At 45.1% G+C, this 16505-nt stretch overlaps 1 protein-coding gene across 1 annotated transcript in view; it reads left to right on the plus strand.

Annotated features, from left to right (window-relative positions):
• Positions 1-6720: 6720 nt before the first annotated feature.
• LOC127578582 (uncharacterized) overlaps positions 6721-16505 on the plus strand; it is a 73821-nt gene continuing 64036 nt past the window's right edge. Inside the window, exon 1 of the mRNA XM_052030731.1 lies at positions 6721-6795. The gene's annotated coding sequence lies outside the window, so the exon portion shown is untranslated. The remainder of the gene's footprint in view (positions 6796-16505) is intronic.

The raw sequence follows: 16505 nt of genomic DNA on the forward strand, positions 1-16505 counted from the left end.
TAGGAGACTGAGAAGTGATCTTATAGAGGTGTATAAAATCATGAAGGGCATAGGTAGTGTGAATGCACACAGTCTTTTTCCCAGGTTTGGGGAATCAAGAACTAGAGGGCATAGGTTTAAGGTGAAAGGGAAGAGATTTAATAGGAACCTAAGGGGCAACTTTTTCATCCAGGTGGTGGTCATTACATGGAACGAGCTGCCAGAGGAAGTGGTTGAGGCAGGTGCATTAACAACATTTAAAAGGCACTTGTACATGGATGGGAAAGGTTTATGGGCCAAACGCAGGTAAATGGGACCAGCTTAGATGGGAATCTTGGACCAGTTGGACAGAAGGGCCTGTTTCCATGCTGTATGACTTTATAACTTTTCTGAATTAAAAATCCATTTTTAAGTTCTTGCCTGCCCTACTTCTCTTACTTTAATTTTTCCATGTTCACTGGCTCACTTCTCTTCGACACCCCTACTGGGACTGGCATGTGGCTTTAGTTGGCAGGACTGTGGATCCTGCACCCCACCGCCTCCCACACGCCTTGGCATCCCTCGACAACCAAGCTTGAGCGACGTCAGACGAAACAACAAACCCAGCCGCCAGGCTCGAGGCTTCTGACTGCTACTGGACAATGAAAGGACATGCATTATTTGGCCGCTGTGTTGCCAATGGTTACGGCGGGCCCTAGCAGTTTCCTTTTATTTTAATTAAAAAGAGAGAGCTCGTTAATATTTACCATTGAGAAGTTTTTGTGATAACAAGCAGAACTTAAAATGCCCACCGAAGGAAGAGAGGGAACAGAATGAAAACACTTATCTTGATGATTTGATTGAAACGTCTGATAAGTTGTGCTGTTTCCATAGTTCCCTCCTTAGATTCCCCCTTTAATGTAATTAGTCCTGAAGATTTATGAATGCAATTGTTGATTCATGATCATTTTCAACTGTTGAGCTGAAAGGTCTCATTCCAGATGTCTCTGTTTACACCATTTAAACGTCTAGTGAAGGGACAAGGCGCAGTCACACTTGTTAATTCTTGATGAGGGACACTCCGCAGAGGTCTTGGCTTTGACCTCAGATGCCAAAGGACAAGGTTCACCAGCCAAAGTATCTCAATGACTGCAGGAGTGACCCTTGACCAACCCTAGGACTATATTCTACTTTGTGGGTATTTGCGTTTAAATACAAGTCAATCCTTGATATAATTCCCTCTTTTTTTTAAAATCTCAGTCCGGACATTGAGAGAAAAGGATGTCTGTGACCAGACGTGAAAGGAAAACATGCATATTGATCAAGAGTTCTGGTATCGTGGCAACAGCCGAGATGTGTTATGTTCTGGGAGGTGGGTGGAGAGAGAGGCAAGCGATTAGTTGCTGAGGCCCTCTCCCTCCACTTCACCCCCACCAGGGCTGGAAGATGCGCTGGATTTTGTTCAAGTTGTCACGGTTGCTCCTTTGGAGGCATCTCTTGATCTCCCATCCAAAACCGCTGACCGCAGCCTCCTCCCTGTGGCACAATTCTACCTTCTGTCCGACCTCTGTACTTGTGTGATTCACTGTGCTGTTCCCTGACCCACTGCAATGACATATCGATCGGCTGAATTTCAGTGTACCCTGTCCTACCTGGGGTGGGTGGGTGAATTTCTTGGTTATTGTGATCCATGTCAGCTGGTGTTCAGGTTCTGGGTTCAAGTCCCGCCCCAGAGACCTGAGCAGAGGAAATACTAGGTTAATTCTCCCAGTGCAGTGCTGAGGGAGAGCCACACTGCTGTTAATTTCCATGACTTAGAATGAGGCTATTTCGGCCCATCAACTCTCTGCCGGCTCACAGTCCCACTGTCACATTCCCCATTTCCCCCTGTAACCTATTCTCCCCACATTCCCATTAGGTGCCCCCGGATTCTGCCACCCATCTACACGGTAGGGACAATTTACAGCGACCAATTAACCCACCAACCCGCAAGTCTTTGGGATGTGGGAGGAAACCGGAGCACCCGGAGGAAATCTACTGCGTCACAGGGAGAACGTGCAAACTCCACACAGACAGCAGCGGAGGTCAAGGATCGAACCCAGGTCTCTGGCGCTGTGAGGAAGCGGCTCTACTAGCTGTGCCACTGTACCGTCCCCATGCATTGGTTCAGCAGCTAGTTACACCAAGTCCCTGTCAGCCATCAAAGGTGGATAGGTACACTCCTATGACACTGCTGTTTGTGGGATCTTGCTGTGTAGAAATCACCCCTCCTGTCTCCAACATTGCAGCACTGACTTCTTCAGCTATAAAGAGACATCTCGAGGTTGTGAAAGGTGCTATAGGAATGAAAGTACCTTTTAATCTTTTATCTTTTGTGTTTATTTCTGACTGAAACTTTTCAATCAACAGAATGAGAAGGAGCCATTGACTGGACATATCGACCCTGGGAAAAAGCTACCGGCTGTCCACCCTATCTGTGCCTCTCACAATCTTATAAACTTCTATCAGGTTGTCTCTCAACCTCCGACGCTCCAGAGAAAACAACCCAAGTTTGTCCAACCTCTCCTTATAGCTCATACTTTTGTTCAACCTTTCCTTATAGCTCACATTCTTGATTGCAGACAGTCTAATTCCCCCTGAATTCCCAATGGCCTCTCAAATATTTCCCTGTAATCTATTCTCCCTCACAGTCCTATCGTCTCCTGCAGCCTCACCCGCCTACACACTGAGGACTATTTACACTAAACAACTAACTCACCAGCTTGCCCATCCTTGGAGCGTGGGAGGAGACCAGAGCACCAGAGAATGAGTTGAGCCAAAGGTTTCCGTACTGTATAACACAATGGCAGAATGACTCTATGACACTCAAGGGGGTTGGGGGGACAACCACAGGGTGAACGTGCAAACTCCGCACAGACAGCACCAGAGGTCAGGATTGAACACAGGTCGCTGGAGCTGTGAGGCAGCGGCACTAACTGCCGCCTGTTTTTCCTGTATAATGTCCTGAGCGATGTCCAGGTGAACTGTCTCTGAAACCTCACTCTCCCTCCTACGGGGTGGGTTCTGGCAATTTTAAAAACAATTCCAGCAATCACCTTCCTTTATGTTAAAAAAACATTGAAAAAGACTCTAAAAGAACTAAGATAATTTACTGTAAGAGTACAGGGCGTGGTGGTTAAGTTATGGATGAGCAGCCATAGTTCTGGATCATTGATCTAGAGGCATGAGTTCGAATCCCACCAGAGCAGCTGGGGATTTACATTCAAATGATTAAATAATAAAAACTAATCCTAGTAACATTAACCGTGAAATGACTGGATTGTGGTAAAGTATTATTTGGGTCACTAATGTCCTTCTTGGGAAGAAATCTGCCACCCTTACCCATCGATGCACCACAGAAAGCATCCTATCCGAATGCATCATGGCTTGGACACAGCTCAGCACATCATGGAAACCAGCCTCCCCTCCATGGACTCTGTCTACACTTCTCGCTGCCTCTGTAAAGCAGACAACATAATCAGAGAACCCCTCCCACCCCGGACATTCTCTCTTCTCCCCCCTCCCATTGGGCAGAAGATACAAAAGCCTGAAAGCATGTACCACCAGGCTCAAGGACAGCTTTTATGCTGCTGTTATAAGACTATTGAACAGTTCCCTAGTACGATAAGATGGACTCTTAACCTGACAATCTATCTCGTTATGACCTTGCACCTTATTGTCTGCCTGCACTGCACTTTCTCTGTAACTGTAACACGTTATTCTGCATTCTTTTATTGTTTTCCCTTGTACTACCTCAAGGCACTGTGTAATGAATTGATCTGTATGGACGGTGTGCAAGACAAGTTTTTCGCTGTACCTTGGTACATGTGACAATAATAAATCAATTTCAATTATTACGTGACTCCAGACCAACTAACTTGGTTCATTGTTAAACTACCTTTTCAGTTACAGATGTTTTATAAATGTTTCTTATGACTTCCTGACTCTTTTTTTATATACTATAAGATATCTTTATTAGTCACATGTACATCTAAACACACAGTGAAATGCATCTTTTGCGTAGAGTGTTCTGGGGGCAGCCCGCAAGTGTCGCCACGCTTCCGGCACCAACATAGCATGCCCACAACTTCCTAACCCGCACGCCTTTGGAATGTGGGAGGAAACCGGAGCACCCGGAGGAAACCCACACAGACACGGGGAGAACGTACAAACTCCTTACAGACAGTGGCCGGGATTGAATCCGGGTCGCTGACGCTGTAATAGCGTTATGCTAACCACTACACTACCGTGCCCTATTCTATGTTTCTGTACTCCATGTTTCTGTTTAACATGCCCACGATCCCAGAATCTTTTGACCCAGTTGTCCAGTCTGTCTGACCATTACAATTAGTTACATTAGCATGTTACAGTTACATGTTGACATTATCAGCAATGTCCACACGTTGTGAATGAATAAAAAAAAGTCAGGTTGATGTAACCAGATGTCTTCCTTGCCTTTGATTGTTTTTTCGTAATTGACCCGCTATATTAATTATTCCTAACCAGGATTTCAAAGCCCATTGAAATTGGTAATTGGTAATTGATTTATTATTGTCACATGTACAGAGATACAGTGAAAAACTTTGTTTTGCATGCCATCCAGACAGATCATTCCAAGCATCAAGGTAGTACAAAGGGAAAACAATAACAGAATGCAGAATAAAGTGTTCCAGTTACAGAGAAAGTGCAGTGCAGGCAGACAATAAGGTGCAAGGGCCATGGCAAGGTAGATTGTGAGGTCAAGAGTTCATCTTTAGCGTATCAGAGGTCCGTCCAAGAATCTGATAACAGCAGGATAAAAGCTGTCCTTGAACCTGGTGGTACGTGCTTTCAGGCTTTTGTATCTTCTGCCTGACTGGGGGGTGGGGGGGGAGAAGAGAGAATGACTGGGGTGATTATGTTGTCTGCCTTCCCGACTCTCTGCAATTTCTTGCAGTCCCGGACAGAACGGTTACCACACCGAGCTGCGATGCATCCAGATAGGGTGCTTTCTATGGTGCATCTGTAAAAATTGGTTAAGGTCATTGGGGACATGTGGAATATCCTTAGCCTTCTGAGGAAGCAGAGGTGTCCTCAAGGGACAATCAAAAGCAATAACAGAATGCAGAATATAGTGTTACCATCACAGAGAAAATACAGTGCAGGTAGACAAATAAAGTGCAAGGGCCATGACAAGGTAGATTGTGAGATCAAGAGTTCATCTTTAGCGTACAAGAGGTCCATTCAAGAGTCTTATAAAACCACACAAAGTAGATACAAGGGCAGACCCAGACTTTGTCCATGAAGACTTCCAATATCCTCCATCCCATGACCCAGTGCAGTGCTGAGGGTGTGCTTCGCTGCTGGAGGAGTTATTCCTTGGATGAGATGTCAAATTGAGGCCCCTTTCAGTGAAAGGTTCCTCGGGCAATTTTTGGGGAATTCTGACAAGGATCTAACCTTCAACCAATGACTAGGAAGAGGTTTATCTGCTGGATACAATGGTGTCCATACAATGCATGGGCCCATTCTGGAGGAGACGGCCACCCATCTCTTTGCAGACTATGGATTTGCTCAGAGGGTGTGGAGACCGATGCAAGGATCCGTGTCCTGGTTCATCCCCAGCAGCTGTGTGACAGAGGACTCTCTGATCTATGGGCTGTTCCCAGAGATACACACTGAGACAGACATCAAGTGCTCCTGGAAGGCCATCAACACGGTGAAAGATGGCTCTTTGGTGTGTCTGAAACTTGTTGGTCTTCCAGTACAGCGAGATGTCCGTAGGGGAATGCTGCCGACTGGCGCATTCCAGGCTGCAGGAGTACGTGCTGTGGGACGCACTGAAGCTCGGCGCAGCCAATGCAAAAGCTCTGTGGGGAAGGACCATAGTCTGGGGTCCGTCTGCTACCGCACGTGGAGGGGCTGAGTCTGGTGGGAAAGCCCCTCAAACAATGAAAGAGTGCATCACCCCAGGGGGACACACGATTGGCAATGGTGCTGTGGTTAAAAAAATTGTGTTAACACTACTGAATGTATTGACCAAATGACACTAAGAACGTACAGGGTTTTGCATTGTGTTTATTCCTTTTGCGTATATATATATATAATTCTGAATGGTTTATTTTTGAAATAAAAGTAATTGTCCCCAGATGAGTAGCCCTGGTTCCTACAGTAATTCATTGGGTATAAAACACTTCAGAGCTTTCTTGAGATTTTGAAGAATGCCATAGAAATGCAAGTTTTTTTCTGTATCCTATATTTATCCTGCCATCTCTACTATTCCTCCAACTGTACATTTTATATCATTGGGTATTTCCTGAACTGAGGTGTATTAATGTGTTACATTCTGCAATGGTCTGATTCTTGCTCTTTGACCTCTGTCAATGATCTGCATTCCTCCGCAGTTTAACATTTACAGACTGATCTAAGAAGAGAGATTGCAGGTGATGACTCGATCACCCAGTTGAATGACTTTGGCTGAGTCAGCTCATGAGCTCCTCTCCTCTCCCTCTCTCGGTTTCCCTGCATCTCTGCAAATGTCTGCTCTTCATCCTCCTGAGAACAGAGATGAGACCACGCAGCTTGGGATGTCCACCAATCCCTCCCCGCCAATGGGCACCCGGAGACAGGTCCAACACCAAGAAAGGAAGTGTTCGCCGACGTGTTTGGGGAAGCTCCCAGCACCTTCTGAGTCCGGGTCCGGGGAAAAATGAGACATGGGTCTGTGGGAGACAACACGTGAAACTACCCCAGCCTCGCACACACGGCAAACATTTTAAACGGCCCAGGTACAGCTCAACGCAGGTCTGCACATTCAAGGTATGTGCAAAGTACCCTCTGCGACTGAACCCTGTGTGTGTGTGTGCGTGTGTGTTTGTGTGCGTGTGTGTATCTGTGAATGTGTCTGTGAAGGTGTGGGTGTGGGTATGTATGTGCATGTGTGTGTGTGTGTGTGTGAGGCTATGTGTGTGTATGGATGTGGGTGTAACTGGGTATGTGTGAGAGTGTATATGTGAGGCTATGTGTGTACACGCTTCTGTGTAGGCGTGTGGTGTGTGTGTGTGTCTGTGTAACTAACTTTAGGTGTGTGTGTGTGTGTGTGTGTGTGTGTGTGTGTGTGTGTGTGTGTGTGTGTGTGTGTGTGTGTGTGTGTGTGTGGAGGGGAGACACTGGGAAGCAAGGATCTCTAGAACACATCTGTAAGTCTTTGAAATGAATACTAAGTAGTTGTTCAGTTATTTATGGTTGTGAATGAGGCTGCGTCCCATTGTACACAAGTTCTTCAGTGAGCACAACCTCTCTTTTTGTGCTTTCTCTTTTGGTTTAAGCTCCTTTCAGGGCCAGTTCAAGGATCTGTAACATAACATTTATTCAACCTCATCTCCCTTCCCCCCCCCCCCCCCCCCCCCCCCCCTCCACCACCCAAATGTGCCCACGGTGCTGATTGCTATCAAGTTAAAGCTGAAAGGAGTGAGGGCAAATGTAGAAAACCATCCCAGGCAGCAGGGTTACTCCACCATTTAGAGTTTGCTTTGAGGTCAGAGACCCATTGTTAGGCATCTGACCTCCGATAATCTCGACTGGGCCACAATGGCCAGTCTCTCTCTGGAAGAACTTAATTAAAGACAATTGAATTTTCTTGCTTACATTTGTTTTTGAAAAGCCCTGTGTTTTACTGCTGGTGTTATTGGCCAGAAGGAATGGAGGAGCCTTTGTTGGGACTGAAAAGTTATAGCAACTCTGAAGGCTTATTTGTGGCATTCCTGATTCATTGCCCCACTGCCGGGATTCTTGCCTTCTATGGTGGAGGACACTTCTGACAGGTTTTCAACAAGGGCAGTTAATCATTGGACCTCACATACTGAGGAAAACACCATAGACCCAGCAATCGTAGAGAACCTTTCTTGCCTCTGGAACTTAAGGTCCTTCCGAGGGCTGTAGCCGATTAAAGTTGGGAATGGGGAGATGACAATGAGTGTCTCCAGAACACAACGAACATCACCATATGGATCTTAGTCTCTCTGAAGCTCTTTAAAGAAAGTATTTCTTACTTTGCCATTGTGTCAGAGAGATATGCTCAGTATTTTATGTAGAGGGCGCTAAAAGGGGAGCAGGAAAGTTTGGGGGTACACCTGTGTCAATTGTTGACAGTGGTCAGACAGACTGGACAATTGGGTCAAAAGATTCCGAGATCGTGGAACAGAAACGTGGAGTACAGAAACATAGAACAGGGCATAGTAGTGTAGCGGTTAGCGTAATGCTATTACAGAGCCAGCAACTCAGGTTCAATTCCGGCCGTGTCACATTCCAAAGACGTACAGGTTAGGAAGTTGTGGGCATGCTATGTTGGCACCGGAAGCGTGGCGACACTTGCGGGCTGCCCCCAGAACACTCTACGCAAAGATGCATTTCACTGTGTGTTTCGATGTACATGTGACTAATAAAGAAATCTTATATAAAAAAAATGAGTGAGGAAGTCATAAGAAACATTTATAAAACAGCTGGACAATTGTGTCTCGTTCTGGGCAACAGACTTTAGGAAAGATTTTAGGATTTTGAGAGAGTGCAGAAGAGAACTATCAGAATGATCCCAGGAACAAGAGGTTTTAGTTCTGTGGATGGGCTGGTGAAGCTGGGGTTGTTCTCTCCTTGGAACAGAGGTGGTTAAGAGGTGTTCGGATTTAAAGCCAAGTTGAGTTTATTATCATGTGCACAAGTACGGTGAGGTACAGGTACAATGAAAAACTTGCTGGCAGCAGCATCACAGGCACATAGGTACAGGCAACATATAGAGCATAAGTTATATGTAAGGCAGGCACGGTAGGGTAGTGGTCAGCATAACACTATTACAGTGCCAGCGATCGGTGTTCAATTCCCGCCGCTGTCTGTAAGGAGTTTGTACGTTCTCCCTGTGTCTACGTGGGTTTCCTCTGGGTGCTCCGGTTTCCTCCAACATTCCAAAGACGTATGGGTTAGTCAGTTAACATGGGTGTAATTGGGCGGCGTGGGCTCATTGGACCGGAAGGCCCTGTTACCATGCTGTGTAAATAAAGTTTCAAAGTTTTTATAAAAGGATATAGTCTGAGTAGATAGAGAGAAGCTGTTAGCTTTGATGCAAAGATCAGGAACCAGGGAATATGGAATGAAGGTGATTGGCAAAAGAACCAAAAGTGACATGAAGAAAAGCTTTTCTTTCCAAGCCAGTGGATGGGGTCTGTGGGCAGGAGTGAGGGCAGATTTAGTTGTGATGTTTTAAAGATGGATAAGAGTCTGAAAGGCTGGGCTTGTTTCCCCTGGAGCAAAGGAGGCTGACGGGCTACCTGAGAGGAGTGTATAAAATTATAAAGGCATAGATAGGGTAGACAGTGAAAAACTTTTTCCCATGGTAAGGCTACCAAAAACAGGAGGGCATGGGTTTAAGGAGCTTTAAAGGGGGTTTGAGGGGAAAGTTCTTTACATGCAGAGAGTGGTTGGTATCTGGAACGCGCTGCCAGAGGAGGCAGTGGAATCAGATACAATCGCTATGTTTAAGAGGAATTTAGACAGACAATTAAATAGGCAAGGCATGGAAGGAAATGGTTCCAATGTAGTCAAATGGAATTGGTGTAGATGGGCAAAAAGTTTGGCATGGATGTCGTGGGCCGAATGGCCTGTTTCTGTGCTGTACGTCTTTATGACTCTATGAGGTGTGTGTGCTTGGGGAGAACAGGAATGTTTGATGGACAACTGCGAATACTTCAGTATATCTCGGTAGAAGAATTGTCATTAATCTTGTGGTATCCCACATTCACAGACCGCACAAGTATTCTGCCTCTGATTGTGAGAGATATGAGCTTGCCTATAGAAATGAAATTTTGCTTTGAAATTTAATAAATGGAATTGGGAGATGCTCCACATTGTAACAGCACTTCAAATTATTTTTGAAAGCAAGCACTAATTACCTTTGCAATTTTGAATAATTGCAGCCCCATGCTTATAATCAGTGCTGTAAGTACACTGAAGCTTGCCTCATTTTATTAGTTCCCATGTACTTGCCCTCTGTCACTAAGAATGCAAGTATCTTGCATTACCACTTATGCATTTTAATGCTCTAATGAGAGATGCTTCAGACTAAATAAGAGATTCTACTTTAGGCTTTTAATCTGGGCATAGGCTTTTGTTTTCCCAGCCAGTTAGAGGCTCTGCAACAGGCTTGGCGCCGAGTTCTTGCAGAGCATGTTCTGAACTGGGCAGTAATATTGAGAGGGACAACTGTGCTAAGGTAGTGTTGGATCAAGCAATAGCATTGGATCCTATAGCCCAAAACACAGGCTGAGACTGCCAGTACAATACTGCAGAAGTGCTGCACTGTCAACAGTGTCATCTTTCTGACAGAATGCTAAATTTAGACCCCACCCGATCTCACAATCGGACGAAAAATGACAGTGTTATCTAGGAGAAGAGAGGGCCGCTTTCTCTTCTGTTCTGGCCAATATTTATCCCTCAAGGAAAGTCACTAAAAAACAAATAATTGGGTCACAATCATGATGCTACTTGTGAGTTTTTCTGTTCTACTGTATGGTCTGGATCACAACCGTTGCACACTTCAAATGTTCCTTCGCTGAGGTGAAGAATTTGAGGACAATTTGAGGTCTTCTTTCTGTTCTTCCGATTCTTCCATCTATTCTTTCTTCTTCCTATTTCTCTGAAAGTCAGGCTGTTCTTCCATGAATAAATGAGTTCCATCTATTTTGTACGATGGCCATTTGGTGTCATCAATTGAACCTCTAGACAGACACATTGGTCTTCCCCAGCAACGCCACAGGTGACTGAACTGTAAGTGAACAGCAGGCACATAATCCATCTGATTATCTTTGTGAGATCGGCAAGGTCAGATTCACTTCACACAATGGGCATAATCATTAAATTAGATTTATGTTTCTGAGGAGTAAACTTAGAGATGGAAGTTTTCCAACAACGTCTTGATTTGATGGGGAGCACACTTCCTTCTGTAAGAATCATGGTTCAAGTTCTGCTTCAGAGACCCGAGACACTCCCAGTGCAGCGCTGAGGGGGTTCAACATTGTCAGAAGTGCTACAGCTTGCACTCTGACAGAGAATTGTCAAATTCTTCCACACATGCTCGGAGGGACATTTTGAAGAAGAGCAGACAGGTTTCTGTGGTGACGAGGCTAATACGTGTCTCTCGTTCAGAAAGAGATTATCTGGTCATTATCACATGGCTGTTTGTGGATGTTGTGCAAAATAGCAACTGAGGAACTTAAAACTATAACTGAACCCAGGTCTCACGGTTCCAGAGACCTAGGGTCAATCCTGACCTTGAGTGCTGTCTAGGTGGAGTTTGCACGCTCTCCTTGTGACCGTGGATTTCCTCTGGGTGCTCCAGTTTACCCCCCCACATCCCAACAATGTGCAAGTTAGTAGGTTAATTGGCCACTGTAAAATGCCCCTAGTGTGTGGGTGAGGGACAGAATCTGGGAAGAGTTGATGGCAATGGGGGGAGAATAAAATATGGGGTTAATGTAGGATTGGTGTAAACTGGTGTTTGATGATCGGTGTGGACATGGTAGGCCATAGAGTATAGCACAGAAACAGGTCCCTTGGCTCAACTGGTCCACATCGATCCAAGCTAGTCCCATTTGCCTGCATTTGGCCCATATCCCTCTAAACCCTTTCTATCCATGGACCTATCTGAATGTCTTTTAAATGTTGTCATTGTACCCATCTCTACCATTTCCTCTTGCAGCTCGTTCCATATCTCCACCACCCTCTGTATGAACAAGTTGCCCCTCAGGTCCCCTCTAAATCTTTCCCCTCTCACCTTAAACCTCTTAGACTCCCCTACCCTGGGGAAAATAAGGGCCTGTTTCTGTACTGCATCCCTTTATCACTATGACTCTGACTCTACAACTCCAGACCCTGAGATTGTCAGTGGTCCTTTGTAAAAATCTTCTTTTCTTGTAAGTCTTTAGAACAAAGTGTGCAGAACAGAACAATACAGCACAGGAACAGGCCCTTCGGCCCACCATGTCTGTGCTGAACATGACGCTGAATTAAACTAAATCCCTTCTGCCTGCACATGATCCATATTCCTCCATGCCCTGCATATTCATGTGTCTGTCTAAAATCTTCTTAAACACCTCTATCGTATCTGCCTCCACCACCACCCCTGGCAGCCCGTTCCAGGCACCCAGTGCTCTCTGTGTAAAAAAGATGCCCCACACATCTCCTTTGAACTTTCCCCCTCTCACCTTAAATATATGTCCTCTAGTACTTGACGTTCCTACCCTGGGAAAAGGATTCTGACTGTCTACCCTACCTAGGCCTCAAATAATTATATAAACTTCTGTCAGGTCTCCCCTCAGTAGTTTGTAAGGTGCAGACCCTAATAAAACCGTTGTGTTTGCTGGAATTATTCTGGCCCTTGTACCTTTATAGTCAGGGAAGTGGTGGTATCCAAATGGTTAAACGTTACTAATGACCCGAGATTTAGATTACATTTAGTTCCCGTTGTTTAGTTTTGCTGGTGGATTTAATCACTGTGCACCTAATCTCACAAACATAGTCAGCCAGAAAGCGAGAGTGTCCGAGTCTGACTCTAAGCATCCTGTTACATCTCTGATTGTCGAGCACTCTGCAGTGAGCTGCTAGACAATCTCCCCTTGAGCTTTTTGGTGCCTTCATGTATTGTAGCAGACTACTTGTGCATGCTTTTGTAGAGGGCTCAAAATCATTAACCCCTTCCCATTACAAGCCATCTGCCATCACCCTAACTAGAGCCATGCACGCTATCTACCCCCAGCAACCTTCTCTGAGCCTTTGTTTATGAAGAAGAGGCTCTGTGCTTCACTGGAGATTCCTCCTGTTTGATTAGCTGCTTTCCATTAGCATTACACTTGTTATTTTCCCCCAGCATAGCTGTTTCTTATCTATCTGTCACTGTATATCTTCTCCCTGTGTGATGTCTGTTCCAAATGCACTTGGTTTTGCCTCCAGCAGCTGATTAGCTCCAGCGAGGTAATTGTTTTCCCAAGTACCCACAATTTGATGTTTAATTCACTCTCGTCTATCAGCTTCCATTAATGGGCCATCGTTCACACACGCTAAATAATTATGATTAATTTATAATGCCATATTTGGATGAATTAAGGAACAATCATTTGGATGAACAACTGTGACCCCCGGTCATTGAAATGATGGCCAATCACAGGGCTCTCAGCAAAGTCTGATTAAGACTTACCTTTGGCCCTTGAAGGACAAATCAGTATTTATGTAGCTTGTTCTCACTCTCATGGTAGATGGTAGAACATAGCACAGTACAGGCCCTTTGGCCCACAATGTTGTGCCGACATTTTATCCTGCTCTAATATCTATCTAACCCTTCCCTCCCACATAGCCCTCCATTTCTCCATCATTCATGTGGCTATCTAAGAGTCTCTTAAATGTCCCTAATGTATCTGCCCCCACAACCTCTGCCAGCAGTGCGTCCCACGCACCCACCACTCTCTGTGTAAAAAACTTACATCTGACATTCCCCCTTATACCATCCTCCAATCACCTTAAAATTATGTCCCCTCGTGTTAGCCATTGTCACCCTGGGAAAAAGTCTTTGACTGTCCACTTGATCAATGCCTCTTATCATCTTGTATATCAAGTCACCTCTCATCCTCCTTCTCTCCAAAGAGAAAAGCCCTAGCTCACTCAACCTATCCTCATAAGACAGTGGTGCCTTCAATACAATAATTCCAAGCAAGCTTGTCACCAAACTCCGAGACCTAAGACTCAACACCTCCCTCTGTAACTGGATCCTTGACTTTCTAACAAACAGACCGCAATCAGTGAGGATAGGCAGCAATACCTCCGCCACGATTATTCTCAACACTGGTGCCCCACAAGGCTGCATCCTCAGCCCTCTACTCTACTCCCTATACACTCATGACTGTGTGGCCAGATTCTGCCCTAACTCCATGTACAAGTTTGCAGATGATACCACCGTTGTAGGCCATATCTCCAACAGCGATGAGTCGGAGTACAGGAAGGAGATAGAGAGTTTAGTGGAATGGTGTCATGACAACAACCTTTCCCTCAATGTCAGCAAAACAAAAGAGCTGGTCATTGACTTCAGGAAAGGGGGCGGTGCACATGCACCTGTCTACATCAATGGTGCTGAGGTCGAGAGGGTTGGGAGCTTCAAGTTCCTGGGTGTGAACATCACCAACTGCCTGTCCTGGTCAAATCACGTAGATGATTTGTAGAAACTTTGTAGTACCTCAATGCACTGTGTAATGAATTGATTGTACAAATGGTATGCAAGACAAGTTTTTCACTGTGCCTCTGTGACAATAATAAGCCAATTCCAATTAGAATCAAATGACATCTTCGATGTATCGATGTATATTTTGATGTTTCGATGTACATGTGACTAATAAAAATCTTATCTTATCTTATCTATGAATCTGTTATTTGCTTTTAATGATTTTGGTTGAGGGATAAATATTGGTGCAAGGAGAATTCGCAGGATGAGAACTATTGTGGTGTCTGGTGAATTAGGAGCAGGAGTTTGGTTATTCCAGTCTGTTCCAACTTTTAATATCATGGCTGATCAGATTGTACACACAGCCCCACATCCTGTCTACCCCCAGTAACCTCTCACCTCCTAATATCTATGTATCACACCCTTCAAAATATTGCTTCCACCTCCCTTTGAGGCAGATACTTTGAAAGAAAAGCTTCGCCTCATCTTGGTTTTAAATGGGTAACTATTTAAGCATTAACTCCTACTTCTGGATTCTCCCAAGAGGAAATATCCTCTCCACACCCACCCTATCCAACACCTTCAGGATCTTGTATCTTCAATGAGTCTTCTCACTCTCCTCTCTCACCCTTCTAAACTCTCACAGATATAAGCCGAGTCTGTCCAACATTTTTCATGAGAGGACCTACCCGTTCCAGATATTGATCTAGTAAGATAAGATAAGATCTTTATTAGTCACATGTACAGCGAAACACACAGTGAAATGCATCTTTTGCGTAGAGTGTTCTGGGGGCAGCCTGCAAGTGTCGCCACACTTCCGGCGCCAACATAGCATGCCCACAATTTCCTAACCCGTACGTCTTTGGAATGTGGGAGGAAACCGGAGCACCCGGAGGAAACCCACGCAGACACGGGGAGAATTTACAAACTCCTTACAGAAAGAGGCCGGAATTGAACCCGGGTCGCTGGTTCCGTAATAGTATTAAGCTAACCACCACACTACCGTGCCTGCCCAATCTATCCAATTTGGTTGCCTCATTATCTGGTTGGATCAAGTCAGGTATCAAAAGAATTCTAATTTGTTGGTGTGTTTGGAATTGGTTTGGTTCAGTTTGTGTGTTAATCTTATACCCATGTCGATCTCTAGTGGGAATAAGTGGTAAGGTTATTGATGTGGTAAAGGAGGAGGTGTCTATTAATGTTACCAGTGGATTGAGAACACAGACAGTGCTCTGTAGTTCCTATCCATTGGAGACCGATTCAGGTAGAGTTTGCAAAGGTATGGCATTGAATTCAGCAGATGCAGTGGGGCTTGTCTCCTTCCAGAGTTATATCTCAGACGATGAGACATTAGAACCATGGCTCAGGTGGGCATAAAACTATTTTGAAGGGTCCAACAGTTCTCCCCAACATTTCTCTCTCAATCAACGTCACTAAAACAGATTTATCACGTTGCAAGTTGTGGGAGCTTGCTGTGTATAAACTGATTGCAACATTTCCTAAATTAACACAGTGACTTCACTTGAAAAAGTTCTTCTTTGGTTGCAAGGCACAAGAAAGACTCCAGATGCTGGAAATCTAGAGCGACACAGAAAAAGTGCTGGGGGAAGTCAGCAGGTCAGACAGCATCAGTAGAGGGAAATAAACCGTCGACGTTTCGGGCCGAGACCCTTCATCAGGACTGGAAGGAAGAGGCAGAAGCCAGAATAAAAGGGTGGGAGGGGGAGGAGCACACGCAGGCAGGAGATGGGTGAGTCTAGGTGAGAGGGGGAAGGTAGGTGGGTGGAGGAGGGGGGATGAGGCTGGGAGGTGATACGTGGAAGAGGTAAAGGGCTGAAGAAGATGGAATCTGACAGGAGAGGACAGTGGACCATGGGATAAAGGGAAGGTGGTGGGGAGCTGGAGGGAGGGAGGCTCTTTGGTTGTAAAGAACTTTGTGAAGTTCTGCGGTATCCTGCAAGGTGCCACAGAAATGTAAGCTCATTCTTTTTTACACCACATACTCCTCAGCCTTTTCTCAGAATGTGGCCTCATGTTACGAGAAAACACAGGCCAAAGATCAATGATCAACAATGAGGGGATCTGTACCTCGAACAAGTGGCAGGAAAGGTTGCTCTTTGGAAATTTACATTCAGGGAATACTTGAAGAGTGACTATTGTGTGCAATAACTTTAACCAATGGCTTTGGTGCTAATTTATCGTAGGTTATTAAAGATGTTCTGCCTGTAGTATAGATCTTTAGTGGGAACGGGCAGGTTTGTTTAGTTGGTTCCAA

This window comes from Pristis pectinata, chromosome 15 (genome assembly GCF_009764475.1).
Source record: "Pristis pectinata isolate sPriPec2 chromosome 15, sPriPec2.1.pri, whole genome shotgun sequence".
Lineage (NCBI taxonomy): Eukaryota > Metazoa > Chordata > Chondrichthyes > Rhinopristiformes > Pristidae > Pristis > Pristis pectinata.